Consider the following 21,957-nt stretch of genomic DNA (forward strand, 5'->3'; position numbering starts at 1 on the left):
TGATGCGACAAGCAATGGTGGCAGCAATGGTAGCAGATTTTTAATATTTGTGCTGCTTCCCTAATCAATTGTTCCAATAATGGAGATAGGTGGTTCTGGAAGGATGCCACACTAAGATTTAGCATTGTTCCAGAGGCATTGTTTAACAAACAAACATGGCAGCTCTCTCCGTCAAATATATATTTTAACATTTTGCTTTGAGCAAAAGTAAACAGAGATTCTAGATATTTTCTTGCTCTTATTAAAATGTGCAGCCTTGAAAAGGGTTTTTTTGTCTTAAAAATGGGGGGATGAGATTCCTGCATTGCAAGGAGATGGACTAGATGACCCATGAGGTCCCTTCCTACTCTACAATTCTATGATTCTATGAAATGCTCTAAATATAATGTGGATTAAGGGTTTTTTCATATTTGAATTCTCTCTATAGCTTCTAGGAAGACATGATAATGTATTCCCTTTCCTAGCCAATTTCAGCTCTCACCCCCAGTGTATGTCACTTGTTAAACTTTTGGATGTGAAAGGTAGACAGTTCAGATAGCCTGCTTTGGGATGCACAATATGAACAGACACACTATATATATATTTATCTTTATCCCATCCCTCTTCCTCCAGATGCTTTGATAGCACATTAGCACCCCAGGTGGCATAGTTAATTTAGTACTACTCTGCAGGGAGTGCTTGATGATGTTTGTAATATTATCAGTAACTCCCAGAGCTTAAAATTGTTCAGGCTCTCAGATGACTCTGGCATCTATCTGTACATCTCTAGAGTATTAATTGAGAGGGGACAACTGGGGAGAATTAATTTGAGCATTACATGAGGGCATGTGGGAGGCTCAGCTGAAGATGCTTTGGACTTGGAAGACAAGATAGGAGTTCTGTTTTATTTTGAATCATTTTATGGCTCGTTGTATAATATTTACCAAGTGGATAACATTTAGGTTTCTTTCTTTTTCTTTTTTTAAACAACTTTGGGCAAAGTGTAAATTAGGACACAGTGCCAAAGATAACCGTTATAATTCCTTTCAATAAAGCAGATAACAGACGTTAAGGCTGCAACGGTTTGGAATTAATTCATTGACATGTTGTGAAGAAGCAAGTGTTCATACATCATACGAGTATTTAAAGGCTGATTAAATGGATCACTGTGATAATCCTGATCCAATGAAAAGAAAAGTTTAGTTCCATGTTCCCTGCATTGTGAAACCTGCTTCAGAACGCAAAGTTATGTCTACTCTGCATATATCAGATTTCCACATTGTCAGTTTCATCAGATCACCTTTTTCAAGAGGGCACAGAGGTGAGAATACTGAATCTAGCCTTTTCCTCCCCTTTCCTTCTCCTGAAAAAAAGATGGTAGGTCATATTCCTCCCCTCCCACATCAGTAGCTTATCAAGATTTTTTCATCTTCTGTTAAAGGTGTGAGGAAGTTTTTGGATTACAACTCCCATCCCTGAGCTTTGGCCATTCTTGCTGGGGATGATGGTAACTTTAGATCATGTGAGAGATTTATTGGGTTGCAAATCTCCATTAGTCTTTTTCCTTCCATGGAGTGAGGATATAAAGGAAGCTCTCATGAAGGGAGATTAAACACCCTAAGGCCGATGGGGGCTGGAAAGCAGGCTATGGGAAAAGAGAGAGCTCTGCTTCTAGGTCTGTTTGGATTATTTCATATTTTCTAAGATGCTGAGCCTGTGCTGAACAGCAAAAGACATTGTATGGATATTTTGGTTGTATATTTGATGTTCATGTTCTGTTTTTAAAGAATTTTGCCAGTAAAACTTTGAATAAAATGTTTATGGGACTAGACAATGATTTATTCCCCAAAGAGTCAGTTCTTATGATTGCAGTCACTTCAAACTGTGCATTATTAGTATCTGCAAAAATCATCCGGGGGGGGGGGGCAGCACAAAACCACCAGAAAGAAAACAGGCCACTAATAATTAAGTTGTGATGCCAAAGGACAGTAGTCTGTCACCATTTGTGCACAATGGCTCTATCGGATACACTTTTTTTCTAAGAAGGTAAGCTAGTATGGAAAGAATCTACCCAACTGCCTTAGGTTATTTGGAAGTTTGGCTCCAAAACTCTTTATTGAAATACCCAAGAGGAAGTCTCCACACTTCCTCTTGGAGAGACTTCTTTATAGACTGGCATGGGACCTTCTGAAATGGTTGACACTCAGTTTTCATCCCTTCCTAATCTATCCCCCATCCATGTGAGATTCCTGGCAATACCATTTGAGTTCACATAAGTAGGGTGATCTCAGCCTTACTGCCTTGTTAGTTTTTGGAACTCCCAACTGGGATCATGCTTTCCTAACCTCTCAGACATTAATCCCCAGAAAAGGTCCTTGCTGGGATGAACTTAGCCTGGATTCCACGTCTGAGTACATTTTTTCTACATTAGGGATGAGAGAGAAGCATAGTCTAATTTAGTTTTCTTTAAATGTGGATGTAGCTAAATTACTCTGCTCATAATGCCATTGTGGTGTATTAGGTGGTACACCACAAAATGCTTGTTTACCAAAATGCTTGTTTACAAAACTATTGCACTACCAACCTTACTGTATGTTTGTGAAACATGCACCACTTATAAACGCCATCTCCAACTCCTCAAAAGGTTCCATCAATGGTATCTCTGAAAAACTTTACACATCACCTGGGAAGACAGGCAAACTAATGCCAGTGTACTGGAAGAAGCAAATATCACCAGTCACGTTTTTGGACTGGTTATGTTGTTTAGATGCCAGATTATCGACTTCCAAAGCAACTACTCGATTCTGAACTTAAAAATGGAAAGTGTAATGCTGGTGGCGTACAAAAGAGGTTTAAAGACTCAGGGCAAATCTAAGAAATAAATAAATGGTATAAACACTGACAACTGGGAAACACTGGCCTGTAAGCACTCCAATTGGAGAACAGCCTTTGCCAAAGGTGTCATGGCCTTTGAAGACACTCAAACTCAGAATGAAAGGGAGAAACATGCTAAGAGGAAGGCATGCTTGACAAACCCTCACCGTGATCAACTCCCACCCAGAAACCCATGTCCCCACTGTATAAGGACATGTGGATCCAGAATTGACCTCCATAGTCACTTACGGACTCACTGTTAAAACTGTGTTCATGGAAGACAATCTTACTTGGCTATGAGTGATCACCAAAGAACAATACTAGGTGGTGAACTAGGACCTGGAAGATCAAGGTTCTAATCCCCACTCAGTCATCAAGCTGATTGGGTGACCTTGCACCAGTCAAAGTCTCTCAGTTTAATCTATCTGATAGGGTTTTGGGAGGTAAAATGGAGATGAGGGAGAGAACTATATGTGGCACCTTGAGTTCCTTGGAGGAAAGGTGAGAGATAAAGGTAATAGTAAATAAATTAAGTAATGCCTAGCGATTAAACAAAATGTATCCTACAATACCATCACATGTGAGCTTCTCTACCCAGCAAGTAGCAGCCAAGGAAATGAAGCAGAGGCAGGGAAACATGCAGGGAGATACCGGGTTTAAAAAAAGACAATGTACTTCTTAAAGAAATAGTAATATAATAATAATTTATTAGTTATACCCCACCCATCTGGCTGGGTCTCCCTAGCCACCCTAGGCAGCTCCCAACAGACTATTAAAAACACAATAAAACATCAAACATAAAAAACTTCCCTAAACAGCGTTGCCTTCAGATATTTTATAAAAGTCAGATAGTTGTTTATTTCTTTGACATCTGATGGGAGGGCTTTTCACAGGGCGGGCACCACTACCAAGAAGGCCCACTGCCTGCTTCCCTGTAACCTCAATTCTCACAGTGAGGGAACTGCCAGAAGGCCCTCAGCGTTGGACTTCAGTGTCCGGGCTGAATGATGGAGATGGAGATGTTCCTTCAGGTATAATTGGAGGACACCCTGCCCCCCCAAAAACCCAACTATCACACCTGATAACCCTAAATTTCAAACTGTTGCTTGCAATATTTCAGCTTTCCAGCCACAATATGGACACAGTCTAGTGATGCCAACTAATTAAGACATTGTGACTGAACCAAGTATATTTATTAGAGCTTCCAGGATTTATCTTCTATAAGACATAAGAGGCAAATATTAGATTTTTCATTACACTGAGCAATTCTCACTAAACTTTAAGCTTCTGCTGAAAGTTAAATTATGGAGGTCAACAAGATTTCATCAAAGCACAACAAACTCCTGTCTCAAGTCAGGAGATGCTATAAAGCCATTTCCCCCTTGAATTATACACTTAATGAAGTGTGAAAATGATGACATTTAATATTGTCAATGAAAGCTGCTTCGGGGAACGCTTCATCCCTTTAGAACTGGGAGTTGGTAATTTGACTTTACCTGACTAAACCAACACTGCTATGTAATTGCCAACTTTTAACGCTCTTCTGACCAGAAACTATCAGGTTTCTAGGAAAACACTATATAATTTGAGAAGACAGAGTCAACTACCAGGGCTGAAAAAGGGACTCTGAGTCTGCCAGTAAGGAACTGATATTAGAAGAATCCACAGACTGTAATCCAGAAGCATACATTTAAATACATGGTAGTTGTCGTACTCACACAGAGCTGGCAAATTATATGTATGGAGCCTGGTTGCTTGCAGCAAGGTGATATTCAAGAATAAGAAGGAAAGAATCCATCTTTCGGATACCAGGTTCTTGTTGTTTTTTTTAAAAAAATATTTTTTGCACAATGGTGGTTGAGGGTTTGTTTGTTTTTACCATTGTTCATATTGTTCACATTGTTTTACTGGTGTGCAGCCCGTGATGCTCTGACATGCTGGTCTGTGCGCATGATCATCAAGCCCTCTCAAAACAAGAATATTTTTCTTGGTCAGGAAACTTAAATGACCAGCTTGGAAAAGCCAACTGTCATGTGGACTTCAGTCCCAAAGCAAAATTAAGAATGTGTAAGCCAGTTGGTATCAGTGACTTGATCCATGCTTCCTGGACTAATGTGCTGATCAGAGTAGAGTCGTATCATGGAAGCCAAACGAAATCTGCTCCAGAATTCTGTTTGGCTTCCAAAACATTCAGAAACCAAAGCATGGCTTCTGATTGGCTGCAGGAAGCTCCTGCAGCCAATCGGAAGCTGCAGAAACCCCGTCGGACGTTCAGCTTCCAAAAATAGTTCACAAACCAGAACAGTCACTTCCAGGTTTGTGGTGTTTGGGAGCCAAAATGTTCGAGAACTAAGCATTTTGAAGGTACGACTGTATAGGTCTGTACCAGATTTTGCACCAATGGGGTTCTTGGCAGCTTAACTTTTAAATATGTATTTTGAGATGCATATTCTGTTCTCACAGTGGCTAGCCATGTGCCTATGGGAATAGGGCAAGCAGAAACTCAGTTCAATCATGTTCTTCCCTCTTGTAATTTCCAGCAAGTGGTTGTAACTAGTAGCCATTAATATGCATTTAAATCCACATTTTGAGATAAAATACACCTTTAGGCTGTGATATTATATCCACATACTTGGGAGGAAGCCACATTGAATGCAATGGGGAATACTTCTGAGTAGATATATAAAGAATTCCAGTGTTAAAAAATATTTGGGGAGAAATAAATACAGATTTATTTATTTTTCAAACTATTTGAGAGGATTTGGGTGCCCATTGTGTTAGATTGCAGACCAAGTCTTTCCCTATGAGGAGAAACCCAATATTGTGTCTCTGTATATGTGAATGAAGTAAAAATCTCATTGAATTGTGATATCAGATATGTAAGCTTCCACAGTTTACACAGTGAAATGATTATAGCTCTTTCTGTGGAAGGTCATTTTAGAAGATGAAAAATGAGGGATGAAATATTTCTGTATCTTTTAGAAGAAACTCAGAGGTGGGGATATGCTCTTCTTGCTGCTGCACAGTTTTAGCATTCACTATATTTCTGAGTTGTAAAAAGAAACAGTTATATAATCAAAAGTAGAAATTTCAGGGCATTTGTTCTCCTGCAATAAATAGGGGGGGGTATGATCATCCATGGGGAGTTGTGTCTCAAGTGCGAATTCAGAGAATAGCAAGTGTGAGGCTTTTGTATACTGTATGGTTCCTTTGTAGGAATCCTGGAACCAGCTTGACATTTAAGACTGAATGGGGTCATGTGGATAAAAAACCAGTCTGACGTCTGTTTTAATTGGCAGAAAAATCCCAAAGTGTTTTTATTTCTTTATTTATTTAGGAAACATTGCTTATTCAATGGTCTATCTAGAAAAAGAGAGCAATAATCAGTGGGATCAGTGGCACAGCCATGCCATTTCATTCCTGCCCACCCACACAGAATGACAGTAACAATCGTTCTCTACGTCAGAATGAGTATGAAGGTGAACAGAGTGTAAAAGTTAACATGCCCCTAAATCCTGGGCCATTTCTGAGAGTCCCCAATTCAGAACAGAATGACCACCTAATCTGAAATCAACTTACGCCCTCTTCAGGTGTTGCAATGAGCCCTGCCTCTCATCCACTCCCACTGACTCCCAAACCATGGAAGATGAAAACCAAAAGTGGTGGGGAGATGTTGTGTACTCACAAAAACTCTCACCACATGTTTTACATCTTGGAAGCAGGGTTCTAAAATGCACAAGGATCCTTCACATGCACAGGAGGTTCCCCTCTTCCGACTTCATCCTTCCACAAACTGGAAGCTGACAGGAATTGCAATGGAGGGGGCAGGATAGAGCTACCACGCTTGCCTGAAGAGGATCCAGTCGCCCACCATTAATATCTGCCTTTTCTGGGTTGAGCTGCTGTTGGTCATCTAAGTAGATCTGATACATCATTGCCTTCAGCTACCTGCACGGACGTTGTCACCTTACTGGGGTCTGAGGAGAAGGAGAGTTGGAACTTTGGAGAATCAGTAATACCTTTCTACAGAACCTCTCTCATCAGCTTCATGTCCAATAGCATAGGAGTCAAGCTGCCATGGGTCAAACTGCTGTTCCCTCAGCACCATGTTTTGCATCCTTCAGGAGAGGAAGGGTCTCTTTACCTTCACTTCCAGCTTTGCCAGGTGATATAGACGGACAACATGGCTGATAGCACAGAAAGCTGTTTAGAGGTTCTGTGACTATTTCATTTCCCAAATTGGACCTGAATCCAAATCAGCAGCGTACATTTTCCTTGTGAAACACCACACACTTGACTAGGCTCTTTCTCTGTTCTCTGCTTAATGAGGTTATTAAACTCCATTCTAGCTATTCCTCAAAAATCACCTTCAGAAAACCATGGCCTGGACTGTTGTGCACTGCTTAGGTTACCACAAAACCTTCTAGAATAATACCCATTGCTCCCCATTTGAAAGCACACATTGGCAAACATTCCACTTTCAAAAACACCAGGAAACTGCTTTGCCTTGAGCCGGAACATGGTCTACACAATGGCTATTTTACATCACCCCCACTTGAAAGCAGAGACCCAAACAGAGATAAATGTTTTTAGTACTTTTTTGTTTTATTGCTGTCGTTAGATTATTGGAAGTTTGCTATTGTGTGTTAATGCTATGTTTTTATGGATATACTGTGCTTGGGAATCATCACAAGGAAGATCAGAGGAAATTATTTTTAAATTCAGTAAAAATTAGGGGGCAGGGAATAAGCAGTATAATGCAAATTTGAATAGTTGCTGCACACTGCATGAAAAATTGATTATTTGCACTACTGTTTGCTTGATTGCACCGCTTTTTACCAGTGATCTATTAATATTATTCATAACCCTGATTCTTTTTTGACTTATTTATTTTAGTGAGTACACACATAAATACATACATCATTTTATTTGTATGGTGCCATTTCATAGTTTAAAAAAACTTTAAAACCATGCTCAAGGCAGCTTACAACATGGAAAAAAAACACATAATTCTAAACATAACAAAAGTAGTCAGAAATAATAAATATCAAAAAGTACACAACCAAACTGAACAATTCCCACATAAATCATATTAAAGATACAAAATTAATATCAATAACAGCAACAACACTCCCTAACAAAAAAAACCTAAGCAATTCCACAGCCCAAGAGTCTATACTTTCCATACAAGTGTGGAATTTCAGATATTTGCAGCGGCGTTATATGTATCTCAGATGAAAGTTACCTCCTAACTTTTTCCCCAGGCAACTTTTCTGTGATATACTTGCAGGTCCACAAGATGGCACCATGTCAAACTGCATGTGTTTATGTGCTAGAGAACTCTGCACTAAGTTGTCACTTATGGAAGAACCAGGAGGGCACACGGTAGCCGTGCCACTTGCCCAACAGCAAGAACAAAAATAGTAGCTTTGGCACACCAGTGCATAAGATTGGCCAGGTATTTGTTTATGTGTGGGCCACTGTGTGTCAGACTGCTCCAACATATAAATCCTATTGCACAGGGGAAAGTCCTTTCAATAATGGGACAACTTCAAATGGTGCAACTCTTTGTTCACCATTTGTAAACCAAATATACCAGTGGCCAATCTCTCAGGAAAATAGTCGTGGATGCAAGAGAGAGAAGAAACTTGTAAATTGCATTGCATATTAAAGTGTAGTGAAGTGATTAGCAATAATCATTCACAACATATTTATAGTTTTGGAATGGCAAGAATATGACTAGATGGAGCAGAGACGGAAGTATAAAGAGAGAGGGACTTCTTTTTTTATATATATAAAAAATATACCCAATTAGCTTTCTAAGATGCAGAGGAATACTAAACAGCTTTTCTTTAGTGTTTACTTGAAAAAAAATAAAATAAAATGCAAAATATTATTTTAGTACTCCACGTCTAGATCATTTGCCTCCTGGGTATTGTGCCTCGCTTGTCTGGGGAACTTATCATGTGCATTCAAAATTAGGACTTAGCTGCATTCCACGCTGCAAAGTCTTTGAGATTGCAAAAAAAGAGCAAGAAAAGAAAACAGCACTGGTTTTATAGGCCTTAGTTTGAAAATTATAGCTATATAATAAAAAGTCTATATAAAAATGTGCAAGTTTACTCTGTAGGTAAGAAATACAAACATAGACTTGCAGCCAATGCTAATCCTACTCAGAGCAGACCCATTGAAATTAATGACTAATTTAGGCCTATTAATTGCAGTAGGTCTACTCTGAGTTGGCTAAAAACCCATATTCTATAAATAGTTCAAATGGTTGTATTCACACTAAGTCACACTCATAGCAGACTAACTGAAATTAATGGACCCAAGTTAGTCATGTCCATTAATTTCAATGGGTCTGCTCTGAGTAGGACTAGCAGTGGATACAACTCAATATACAGAGTCATAACCACATTCGTTTCTGGTTGACTCAGACCATATACAGCTCGAGTGATCTAAAACACTTAAGGACATCTGTGTTTCCTTAAGGTCCCTGACCAACATAAAGGACCAACATGGAGAAGAATCAGGAAGAAAGGATCAGTGTAAGGCTGATTAGGTCTGCTCTCATGGGCATCTATGAAGGTAGGCAGGCTTGCAGAAGAAGATCATGGAGCAGACTCATAGGAGAACATACACTCCAACGTTTCTCCAATGAAAATAGGGACCCCCCCATTCCATAATTACAATACTAATAATTTTACTATTTATACCCCACCCATTGGACAGGGTTGCCCCAGAAACTCTGGGCAGCTTCCAATATATATAAAAAAACAGAAAAATCTTCCCTATGCAGGGCTGCCAAGATGGCTCAGGAGTCACTTAACTCCATACCCTCCAATTTCTCCAATGAAAATAGGGACATCCTACCATACTCTCCAACATTTATGCAATGAAAATAGGGGTGTCCTAAGGAAAAGTGGGACATTCTAGGATCATATCATAAACCAATATGGCTTCTGTAAATCTGGGACTGTCCCCGGGAAATAGGGACACTTGGAGGGTCTGGGAGAACAGCTGAACCCATGGAGATGTCTAAACGAAATTCAATGAAGTGGACACATCTCTGCAACTGACTAAAGAAAGTGAGGACAGAAAGTTGCCCAGTTATAGGGAAGAAACCTCCTGACGGGCTGTGGGAACATGAAATAAAAAAATATGAAGATAGAGAGGAAGAACCCTGCTTGAGAGCCTATAGAGAAGCTGTCATTCAGAGTGGAGAGTCCTGGGCTACATGGCGAAACAGTCTGATGTGTACAAGGAGATTCTCTGTGTTGCCTATGTCTCCAGCACTATCCTCCAAAGAGAACCGAGGGTTGAAAGCTACCCTGGCATTTTCTACCAGCATTGCTCCTAGAATCAGCAGAAACAACATTCTGCTTTGCTCTGATTTGTTTTCTTAGGATGTTACTGGCCTCCTAAAGCTCGGTGTCAAGTTTCTCTGCCTCAGGATTTAGAAATGGCAAGTTTTCACAGAGGATTCTGGAAGGAAAGGTCACTATTTGAACTCTTTATCTTATCTCTGTGAGAACAGCACTGCCTAGTTCCAACACAGACACTTCTTTGTGACTGCACATGCCTGATGCTTCTCTAATGATGGCCCAGAGTGGGAACCTCTAGAGTCTCTTTTGGTGACCCCGACTTTTAGTATCAAACTATTTCAAAGTGGTCACACCAGCTTTTGAACAAAATCCTAAGGCCTCAACAGGTACTCTGCCAGCTGATAATGTAATGTGAGGAGGCACACTGCTACCACAGATGGTGAAAAATAGCAGTAGCCAACAATAGCCCATTGAAACAGACAGCTGAGGCTAAAACCATACTGTATTATGTGAATGCTGTTGTGTTCACCCTGGAATTACCAAAGGAATTTCACCTGAAATGTAAACTGTAGAGAGCCAATGCAGCATAGCTGAAGTTGAGGTGGTCTTCATGGTTCTCCCCTTCCTCATTTAATTCCCACAATATACCCTCCAACATTTCTCTGATGAAAGTAAGGTAAAGGTAAAGGGACCCCTGACCGTTAAGTCCAGTTGTGGACAACTCTGGGGTTACGGCGCTCATCTTGCTTTATTGGCTGAGGGAGCTGGTGTAGAGCTTCCTGGTCATGTGGCCAGCATGACTAAGCCACTTCTGGTGAACCAGAGCAGCCCACGGAAACGCCGTTTACCTTCCTGCCAGAGCGGTACCTATTTATCTACTTGCACTTTGACGTGCTTTCAAACTGCTAGGTTGGCAGGAGCAGGGACCGAGCAACGGGAGCTCACCCCGTCATGGGGATTCGAACCGCTGACCTTCTGATCGGCAAGTCCTAGGCTCTGTGGTTTAACCCACAGTGCCACCCGTGTGTTCCCCCCCCCCCGATGAAAGTAGGGACAGCCTATTCCATAACATTATCTTAATAATAATAATTTTCCTATTTATACCTCACCCATCTGACTGGGTTGCCCCAGTCACTCTGTGTGGCTTCCAGTATATATAGAAGCATCACTAAACATTGAAAAGCTTCTCTATACAAAGCAGCCTTCAGATAGCTCGGGGGGCATATAACTCCATACCTTCCAACATTTCTTCAATGAAAATAGGGACATCTTGAGGAAAAGTGAGACACACAGAATCCAGGATAGGTTCTGTAAATCTGGGACAGACCCTGGAAAATAGGGACACTTGGAGTGTTGGGAACAACTCTTTGAGGTAGGTTAGCTAAGAGGCAGAAACTGGCCCAAGGTTACCTAGTGAACTTCATGGATGAGGGATGATTTGGACTTTGGTCTCCTAGGTCCTAGTCCAACACTCTAACCACTGAACCATACTAGGTTCCTACTCCCATACTCTAACCACAACACAGTCAGCTTCCAATTTTCCCCATACTCTGGAGTGAATACACAACACAGGTTTGGGATTCAAGTCCACACACAAAAAAAATTACAGGGGGAAAAAAACAAGTGCTTTCAATATCAGAGGCAGTATGAATATCAAAAGTCAGGAGAATGCTGTTGCACTCAGATCCTGCTTCAGGTTTTCCCATATGCTTCTAGTTAGCCACTGTGAGAACAGGAGACTGGACGGGACGGGTCTTTGGCCTGATAATAGCAAAACTCTTTTAATGTAACGGATGGTTCACTGCTGTACTTCTTTGCCTTCTTCTTTTAACAGTGAGCAATGGTGAGGTATCCAATAAGAGCCCCCCTTCCCTTGCTGCCCAGCATTCTCAGAGATGCTGTAAGAACATAAGAAGAACCTGCTGGATCAGGCTGATGACCCATCCAAATGTCTCAAGACTGTAATACCTCAAGGGCCACCTCTATTCATATGAACCTACCTGGATCCTGAGATCATCTTCTGAGGCCCTTCTTCGTGTGCCTCCTCCATGAGAGGTCTGGAGGATGGCAACACGAGAACTGGCCTTTGCTGCAGTGGCTCTCCCGCTTGTGGAATGATCTCCCAGGGAGGTTCCGCTGGTGCCTTCATTATAAGGTAAAGGTAAAGGTAAAGAATTGTTAAGTCCAGTCAAAGGAGACTATGGGGTGTAGCACTCATCTTGCTTTCAGACCAAGACAGCCGGCATTTGTCGGTACACAGCTTTCCCGCTCATGTGGCCACCTGACTAAACCGCTTCTGGTGCAATGAGACACCGTTACAAGTGCCAGAGCACACGGGAATGCCATTTACCTTCCTGCTGCAGTGGTACCTATTTATCTACTTGCACTGGCATGCTTTCGAACTGCTAGGTTGGCAGGAGCTGGGACAGAGAAATGGGAGCTCATCCCATTGCGGGGATTTGAACCACCAACCTTCTGATTGGCAAGCCGAAGAGTCTCAGTGGTTTAGACCACAGTGCTACCCTCTCAGCCATACTACTCTGAACACGCCTTCATTATACACCTTTAGGGACTGGGCAAAAATGTTCCTCTTTAACCAAGCCTTCTCTGGAATGGGAGGTACCATGATCACAAAGATGGCTTTCCCAAGCTTCCTGTCCTCACATTGGCCAAAGAGATGCCTGCACTATAGCTGCAAACCCCTCCTGGTTGCTTCCCATAGCCTGTTGCCTGCATTCTCTTCAAGCCAGTAGACAAAAAGGGTAGGAAGAGTGAATATTCCTTTACTGAGTTAGTGTCCTTGGGTGCTCGCAATGGGAGTGGAGCTGGAGGAGAGAGGTTGTGTGTGGAACCAGATTCCTGGCCCTGTGCTGAGGTTCCAATGTAGCCCAATCCTCCAGGACAGGTGGAATAATTGTGCCCTCACCAAAACAGAGCAAGAATCTTCAATGAATTCTAAGGCTTTCTTAGCACTGTTTAGGAAACCTTCTTCTGCTCTTAGATGGCCGCAACATAAATGATAGTTAAAAGAAAGGTCTCTGTATAACACACATTTACAACAGTATCCGTGTTTAGGTTGGGTTCGAGTATGTTCCATCGAGGCTCAATCTAGGGTTGAGTTTTGGTGTAAGAGTGCAGCCCTTGGCAAGTCATCACTTCAAGGACTTTTAGCCATAAACGGATCGATCTGTTTCATGGGGCTGTTGAGAAGACAGAGTGGGAGCATGTAAAAATGCCTTGCACACTAACACGCTACATAAATAAATAGTGTTTACTATGAAATGTAAGGGTTATATATCCTCTCTCCGTTTTAAAGGGGATTCTTAAGTGTTAATTTGTAGCAGCATTAAACTGAAGGTGGCAAAACAAATTAGTTATAGAATCAGTGATTCAACTAACATTAACATATCCTGTTAAGCTTTTGCTCCTCCACCTGCCCATCTGCCCTTGAGTCTGGCAGGGTGTTGAATGTGATGGCTGAACTGCCTTCAGATTTCAGGGGACCTCTCCACATTTTAACCTTTCAGCTGGAGGCAGGCCAAAGCTTTAAGATAATTTAGTATAAACAATCAAAGTATTTTTAGTCACACAGAGAATAGTATTCTGGTACTCATATCTTGATAAAAGAGTTGTGGGTGCCAGACAAAATGGCTGCCCAAGGCAGCAAAAAAAGAGGTGATACCCAGTGAGTATCCACACAAAAAAACACTGGGTATATTTAACCACCTGTGTGCTTGAATTAATGCATCATGGCTGCTTTTAGTGGGAAGACTGGGCATATATAATTGGGTCTCAAAGACAGAGAGTGGCTCCCACAGTCTGAAAGAGCTTGTGGTGGGGCCTGACATTAAGACAACCCATTCATATGAACCCTGATAATCTTAATAACCATCATTCTTATATCATCTTCCAAAGCTTACTCAGGTGGTTACATCTGGGTTTCAGGTTTTTATGAATAAAACTTATAACTTCGATCAATTCCAGTCTCTTTCTAGACTTAGTTTTGGATAAGATAGTGCCTTGGTCACCCTGGGGGATGGCCTGCTCTGAAAGATGGATGGAGGAATGTCCCAGCAGCTTTCACTACCTTGGACCACAATAATTTTATGGAATGGGTAGATGTGCTATTGCGGTTCTGTGGTTCCATTCCCACCCAGAAAGTTGGACTCAAAAGGCAGTGCTGGGAGATAGCTTTCCAATCCCATGGCCTGTAGCTTGGTTTCCACCAGATTCCATCTTGTTTCCCATGCCCCATGAGAACATTGAGAGGTTTGGGCTGAGATGTCACCAGCATGAAGGTGGCATAGAACTCTACCTCTCATTCACATCATCCAAGCCCAAAGAAGCAATGGAAATGATTAACCAGCATGTAGAGTCAATTAAGGAACAAGCTAAAACTTAATCCAAGGCAAGATGGAGGCGCTATTAGCCAAAAACAACTGAGATCTATGTGAGGTGCTTCAACCTGTTTTGGATGGATGAAGAAACAGGTATGTAGCTAGAGGAAACTCCAAGCTATGTAGATCTTCAGAGGCTGCAGCCATCACTTTAGATGGTGCCCAGTGGATCAAAAGCCTGTACAGTTATTTCAACACAAGCAAGATGTCTCAGTTACGAAACATTCAGAAATCCCTAGCAAATTTCCCATTTTGAAATATTTTCCAGAAGAGAAACATTGTACCCCTTTGCTTCCGTTGTACTCAGAAAGCTCTCCTATGAGCAGCATGGATTTCTTCAGCAAATTTCAATCCTATAACAACCAAAGGTCCATATAATCACTGCCCCATAACTCTAGAAATCTATAAAAGAATTAAACATCCTTAGGTACAAAGAAATGTGCATAAAAGGTAATACAGAGAGTATCACTCCTTCATATCACTAAAACAACCAAGGAAACTTTATGAAGCAGACACTGCAGTTTATTGGAAATGTGAAAATTTAAATGCATAAAATCTGAGAGTTTTTCTTTTTTTTTTTTTTTTTTGAGGGGGGGACATTTTAAACTCTTTGCCTTTTTCATCATTTTTGGAGTTTTCATAACAGAGAGTTTTATCTCATCCTAAACAGAACAGATCCAAGGGTATATGTGAACTACAGACTTAAACTGGTTTAATAGCTGCCCCTTCTGTACTGGAAGCTAGTTCTGTGTAGGAGGATCTTGGGAAATCAAACAGAAAATTATCAGTGCTGTCACCGGGGTTTGTTTGGCGGAAGCCATGGCAGTTCAGCCAGAGGCGGAGCTAGCTGCTCCAGCACCCGGAGCGGTGCACATGTTATGCACCTTGGGGGGCCATGGGGGTGGGGTGAGTGTCCCAGGGGGCTAGACACCCATGGGGGTGGAGCGAGCCACCCATGGGAGGTGGAGTGAGCTGCCCATGGTGGTCCACTTCCTGTGGGGAGGGAGGGAGCCATGCCACTTTGCCAGCAGCCTTCCTCCCTTCCCTCTTCCTTTTGACAGCTCAGGGGAGGCTCTCCCTCCCCCAGGAGGCAGCCTGGGAGTGGCAGGCAATGGCGCACCACCTGCCCCCGACTCCAAAGCCTCCTCTGAACTGTCAAAATGAAGGGGGAAGAGGAGAAGGCTGCCAGCAAGGCGGTGCAGCTCCACTCCTCCACCCGACGGCTCAGGATAGGCTTGGGAACTGCGGGTGGGTGACACGCTGAATGTCACCCCCACACACAGTGATGACACCCAGGGCATACCGCCCCCACCGCTCCCTTCCTCTGCCCCTGAGTTCAGCTAGTATCAAACTTAAATCAATTTTGAGTTTAGACATGCCTCAACAGGAGCCCCATGCCATAGGTTATGTGTGGTAATTGCCTAACATCATCCAATCTTTTACTACACAACACTCTTGCCAGGTGCTTATATAAATATCATCACAATGACCCTATGAGGTTCGTCATAATTATTGCCCGTAAGCTGAGCAATTTCATTTAAGTTGAATGTTAGTTGTGTGCTGTATACCACCTTGAGAACCCTTTTGGTTATATGGTATGCCATCAATACTGTAAATAAACAAACAAATCCACTGAAGGCTTTATCATCATCGTAGTTGTCATTATTTGAATTTGTATATGGCCTTTCATCCGAAGATCATAGGGCAGTTTGCAACAATACAAAATGAGAACACATAATACATGTCACGGCCCATCTCAGATAAGAAAGAAGCACATGTCTGATATAGGCAAAAGAAACACAGCAGTTTCCACAGTGCTGTGGGTACACACACTTCTAGTCTATCCATGGGTAGGCAAACTAAGGCCCGTGGGCCGGATGCGGCCCAATCGCCTTCTAAATCGGGCCTGCAGACGGTCCGGGAATCAGCGTGTTTTCACATGAGTAGAAGAATGTGTCCTTTTAATTAAAATGAATCTCTGGGTTATTTGTGGGGCATAGGAATGTGTTCATACTTTTTTTCAAAATGTAGTCTGGCCCCCCACAAGGTCTGAAGGACAGTGGACTGGCCCCCTGCTGAAAAAGTTTGCTGACCCCTGCAGTGACCCACAAGTCTGAGTCCTATGGAGTAATTGCAGCAACAGGGGCCACCTCCCTTATATACCTCCTCTGACAGGTTGTGTGCCCACAACCTGAAGATTCACCTGCATGGAAGTTGTTGCTGCTCTTCCATTTCCAAGCCTTCCCTGATTCTAGGAGACAGTGGGGCTGAGGGTGGGGAATCCACTGACTTGTCCCTTGCCCGGACTGTCCCTTCTTCCTCTACCACATCCTGTTTGCCATCATCCACCTCAAACTGCCTTGACTCTCCCTCCTCCCATGGGCTCCTGCCTTGTGGATGTGATAATAATAATAATAATAAATTTTATTTATATCCCGCCCTCCCCAGCCGAAGCCGGGCTCAGGGCGGCTAACAACAATAAAACAGTACAAAGGTACAGCACAAACAACACTCTAAAATCATTCATTATAAAATTAATTAGTGATGACACCTCATGAATCACTGGTCCCCTCTCCTGGGTCATTCCCCTAGTCCCCTGCCTCTGCGACACACTCCCTGACAATACATAATAAAACAAACACATTTAAAGGGCCATAGAATGTTAATCAGCCAAAGGCCTGGTTATAAAGGAACATTTTTGCCTGGCAACTAAAGATACGCACCGGGGAGAGCAATCCACAAACAGGGCTACTGCTAAAAACGCCCGTTCTCGTATTGCCACCCTCTGGGCCTCTCATGGAAGAGGAACACCAAGAAGGGCCTCAGATGATGATCACAGGGTCTGGGTTAGCTCATAAGGAGATAACTGGTCCTTGACATATTATTATTGAGGCTCTGAGGTGTTTAAGGTTTTATAGGTCAAAACCAGCACTTTGAATTGGGCCCAGAAACTATTTGGCAGCCGGTGCAGTTGGGCCAGGATATGCTCAAACCATCTTGGTCAGAGCCAGCACAATGGATGGTATTCAGCTAAGTTGTATTCAGAGTAGAGTAGTCCATTGAAATTAAGGAATATTACTAAGTTAGGTCCATTTATTTCAATTGATCTGGTCTGGGTAAAGTTAGTTCAATACCACTCTATGTTTGTATGCTGCTGGTCACTTTTGACTGACTGGATGCTGAACTTGATGGACCAATGGTCTGACTTGGTATAAGGCAACTTTGTTTGTTCCTAACACGAAATTGGCAATATTCATGTAGAACGGTGGTAGCCAATTTGGTGCCCTCCAGATTTTATCCAGCTGGTACTTCCATCACCCCTGACCATTAAAATCAAGGGGTGGGGTGTTATTGGTTTGTGGGGTGGGGGAGAGGTTATTCTTGTTTTTATCATGTATTTTGTGCTTCTATATTGTATTTTTTAATGTTGTGAACCACATGCAGATGTAAGGTGGTATGAAGAAGAAGAAGAAGAAGAAGAAGGAGGAGGAGGAGGAGGAGGAGGAGGAGGAGGAGGAGGAGGAGAAAGAGAATCTTTTTTATGGCCATAGGCCAGCATAAAGTAAAAGCACCTACATACATAAGTAGAGCATGCTAAATAGACAATAGGTGCCATACAAATAATAATAATAATAATAATAATAATAATAATAATAATAATAATAATTTATTTATACCCTGCCCATCTGGATGGGTTTCTCCAGCCACTCTGGGCGGCTTCCAACATAATATTAAAATACAATAGTCTATTAAACATTAAAAGCTTCCCTAAATTCAATAAATATAGTAAATATGAGTCTGGGGCTCATAGGAACTGTAGTCCAATAACCTCTGCAGGCCTTGTTCCATCCTCATGATACGTATATTCTGCTTAATATCAAAATAGGCTTCTGAGCAGTTCACATGTGTTAAACAAAGGATGCAAACATTAAAATATAATCAACCATAATTAAAATACACAATAAAATTAAAATATTAAAATATAAACATCCATTGCTAAAATACTCAATAAAAGAATCCCATTAAAATGACACAGCATTTAATACAGGATTAGGAGTTGAATAGAATACTCTGGCCATAAAACAGTAGATTGGGAACAAAAATGGCAACCCAACCAGTTATGTGCCATTGAAGTGTTGCTAGTGTGTTATATTCTGCCCTGATGATTAGTCCTGCACCACATCAGTAATTTGCAAAGTTTCCATCTATGCAACTTTTACGGTTATGTATCGCTCATGTGATGCCCACCAAACTGGTTAAGGATTTCATGCATATGCTTACACAGACATGATAGAGAATTAATAGGTCTTAATTTGGACAGCTCTGTGCCCAGTATATGTAAATATTTATAACCATTCTCTTTGTGAAGCATTCGTCATGTACAATTATTTTTAGTGCTGCATTTAGTACACAGAATATATATGTGCATATTTGATTGTGCCATGAAAACAAAGTTATAATGAAGGAACTTTATCGCCCTGCTTATGATCCGTAATCTTCCTTAGAGTAATTTGCTCTACCTTCCATTAACTCTCATCACTGGCACTAAAATCAGATTTTTAAAAATGAGTTAGCCCACTGTAGTCTGCTCAAAATTTAGATTAAACAAGGCCCCCGTTTTGTTTTGTTTTTTAAGGCAAAACTATGCCGGCCCGTTAAACTGTTTGCTGTGTAGATTAAAAACCATGAACTTGATCACTTGATATATCAACTTAATGCTTTCTCTGAGTGTTATGGTCTCTGGTTCTAATTTGTTTTCCTTAGACCTAATTGTTTAGCATTTAGAGAATTATACTATCTCTCTTTATAATTTATAAATCACACAACGAAGGCAGAAAAGGAAATGAGTTGAGGGAGGAGCACTCATATATAAAGACGGCATTTGATGCTGAATGTACAGAATAAAACTATTCACTGAGGGGAGTCAAATATCATTGTGGTGGCCTTCTAACATATTTTTCCTAAATGTATTGAAAACAGTTTAAGATTTAAGGCAGGGAAGATATAAGATGAAGAAAATTATCTTCTTGCTAAATAGGATTGTTCTTGAGAACAACTTGACATGAGATGGAAATGTGAGCATAACAGCAATATCTTATGTCTACACAGATTATTTGTCATAGTGCTGTGTTGAATCCTGCTTGCTTTTGCTAAAGTTGGAGCTCCTTGAGAAAAAGGTGTTATTTTCTTCTTTTTTAGCGAGTGGGAAAACCTCACACACATACAAAAATCGAAGGATGGGGCAAGCGGTTGCAGTTTAGGTAAAGGTAAAGGGACCCCTGACCATTAGGTCCAGTCGTGGCCGACTCTGGGGCAGCGGCGCTCATCTCGCTTTATTGGCCGAGGGAGCCAGAGTACAGCTTCTGGGTTATGTGGCCAGAACGACTAAGCCGCTTCTGGCAAACCAGAGCAGTGCACGGAAATGCCATTTACCTTCCCACTGGAGTGGTACCTATTTATCTACTTGCACTTTGACGTGCTTTCGAACTGCTAGGTTGGCAGGAGCTGGGACCGAGCAATGGGAGCTCACCCCGTCGTGGGGATTCGAACCACCGACCTTCTGATCAGCAGGTCCTAGGCTCTGTGGTTTAACCCACAGTGCCACTTTGCTTATGAGGAAATGTGGTGGCTAAGGGATCTTTTTTTAAAAAAAAGGAGAAAACCCTTCTTTGTTTGCTTACAGCAATGTGTGAATGTTTGCAGTCTAGCTTTGAGCTCGGCACGGCTTCCTGGAATCACAACATGACCACACAGTGTCAGGCTTAAGCACTCTTTATCATTGCCACTGCACCTTCACTTCAAACTTTGTCCTTTCCTACTGCTGTTTTGAAGTGAACCAGGTTACCACACCTCTAGGAGGAAAACCAGTTGCCCCTCTCCCCCAAAAAGAGAAGCTGTATTGTCAAAACAAGAAACGCACACACACACACACACAAAAGATGATACATATTTGCATAGTGGAAAAGACTGTGACCAGATGACCTGTATACCCACTTAAAGTGCTGTCCAGCTGTGAACTGTTGATAGTCATCCTGTATCCTTTTTTGTTGTTTTTTATTTTAAAAACTGAATTTGGACCAAATAGCCCTTCAGATAGAAGATTCCAACAAACAATTGATGGTCCTCTATAAAGGCCATCCCAATGTCTACTTTGGTCACCTGGTGAAGGACACAGGAAGGGCTCAACCACCCCATAATAAACCTAGCATCTGAGGTGAAGGACAGGTTTCCACCACCACCCCACTATAGGGGTTAAATGAGGCTTACTCCCAAATAAGTAATTTCTGGAATACACATGGAACTGCAGCCTGAGAAGACTTAATTTACAAGTAGAAGTTACATGTCTAGCTGGCTTTGGGGCTGACAGGGTTTCCATTTTATATTCAATACTATGTGAGCATTATGTTGGGATTATCAACTTACACTCTCCATATTCATATACAGATAGGTAGCCGTGTTGGTCTGCCATGGTCAAAACAAAATAAAAAAAATCCTTCCAGTAGCACCTTAAAGACCAACTGAGTTAGTTCTAGGTATGAGCTTTCGTGTGCATGCACACTTCTTCAGATACACAGATAATTTTCTCCATATTCATGTGCTTAATGTTTGCTAAGGTATTCTACAATACAGGAACAGTGGAGAAAAGCACAATGTAACTGGTAAGAGGTGGTTTACCCCTCCACATGTCTCTCAATATCTGAGAAATATCAGCATTTTTGAGACAGGGGTGTGATTGAGTTCTTTGCTGGGAGTGACTAACGATCTATACTGAAAGCAGGTTTCCCAATAAAAGAGCTGATTAAGAATCTCTAGATCATCCCTAGTGTTCGTATTGCTCTTTTTAGTGGGGGTACATAACTATGTCTTGTTATATTTACAGCATCACTTTTTAAGATTAATGAGGGCCACTTTGTTCCAAACTATTTCTTTTAACTTGTGGGAACTGTGGCTCTTCTTCCTCTAATTATTCTCTAGGCGCCAAATTAATTACAAAAAGCATCCGCCATCAGGAGACATTTAATTAACAAGCCAACGTGAGGAATCATGTAAACTGTATTAACTACAGAGAAGGATGGCTGATTACTGAATAAAACATTGGGATTACATTTATTGGACAACTGATCAAAAGACTGCAGTTAAGCTACAGAAGACCAAACCATTAAAGAGAATACTGAGGTACCTGCTTGAACTGAGCTGGTAAATCTGGTCATATATTTATTTTTTGATGCTGCCTCTCAGCTCACTGATTGTGTAACTCTGATCAAATCCGTTCAGCCACATGGGTGGGATATAAATTATTATTATTATTATTATTATTATTATTATTATTATTATTATTATTTATTGCTGGCTTACAATTCTCATCATCCCAGGACATTGGC

Source organism: Podarcis erhardii (genome assembly GCF_964252035.2).
Source record: "Podarcis erhardii genome assembly, chromosome: 8".
NCBI classification, from domain to species: Eukaryota; Metazoa; Chordata; class Lepidosauria; order Squamata; family Lacertidae; genus Podarcis; species Podarcis erhardii.